Source organism: Gekko japonicus, unplaced genomic scaffold (genome assembly GCF_001447785.1).
Source record: "Gekko japonicus isolate JY-2015 unplaced genomic scaffold, Gekko_japonicus_V1.1 scaffold1996, whole genome shotgun sequence".
Lineage (NCBI taxonomy): Eukaryota > Metazoa > Chordata > Lepidosauria > Squamata > Gekkonidae > Gekko > Gekko japonicus.
The window spans coordinates 281823-282512 of record NW_015160894.1 but is presented as its reverse complement, the minus strand read 5'-3'; the positions used below and the strand labels follow the sequence as shown (position 1 = coordinate 282512).

At 49.1% G+C, this 690-nt stretch overlaps 1 protein-coding gene across 1 annotated transcript in view; it reads right to left on the bottom strand.

The window, feature by feature from the left end:
- LOC107120885 (zinc finger protein RFP-like) overlaps positions 1-690 on the bottom strand; it is a 24612-nt gene that overhangs the window by 9418 nt on the left and 14504 nt on the right. The gene's annotated exons all lie outside the window — the stretch shown is intronic.

Genomic DNA, 690 nt, shown 5'->3' with positions numbered 1-690 from the left:
GAGGGGTCCCTAATCTCGCAGGTCTCGTGAAGAAAAGAGGGTGATGGGGGGCTCCCGTTTTGATACCTCCATAAGGGCTTCTGTGACCTCACAGTTGCCATTCAGCCACAGAGGCTACCTTGCCTAGATGGCTGAACTGCCAGCTTCAGAGGGAGGGAACCCCCCCCCCCCCCAGGTTCATTCTGGTGAGCTGGATTGGCAGGAAGACGAGAAGGAGAAGGAAGGAACAAGTCCTTTTGTGTGACGTGTTCATTGTGGCAGAGGCATTCTGAGAGAGTGTTTGGAATATCATACTGTGGAGCCCTGGGTTCATATCCCAAGTGAGCCAGAAGGGCTTGATCTCCTGGCTGTGGGCCATCTCTCACTTGGTTGACTCTCTTCTCCAAGTTACTGAGAGAGTCCAAATGTGGGAGTGAGAACCATGGGAGCCACACCAAACTCCATCGATGAGAGGAGGGATGACCTTGTAACCCATCAATCAGGAATTGATGTATTTGGATGTGGCACACGCATACTTTCTGTACTAGTCCAGGGAGTGGGAAGGGGAGCAAAAGGGCCACCTAGCAGGCTGAAGTCAAAGTGGCCCTGTCTGTTGACTTGTTCCTTTTTTTTTTTTTTACCAGAACATTTTATTCGTATTCAACCATAAAGTATAACAACAAACAGCAAAAGTTACAGAAATCCACTTAT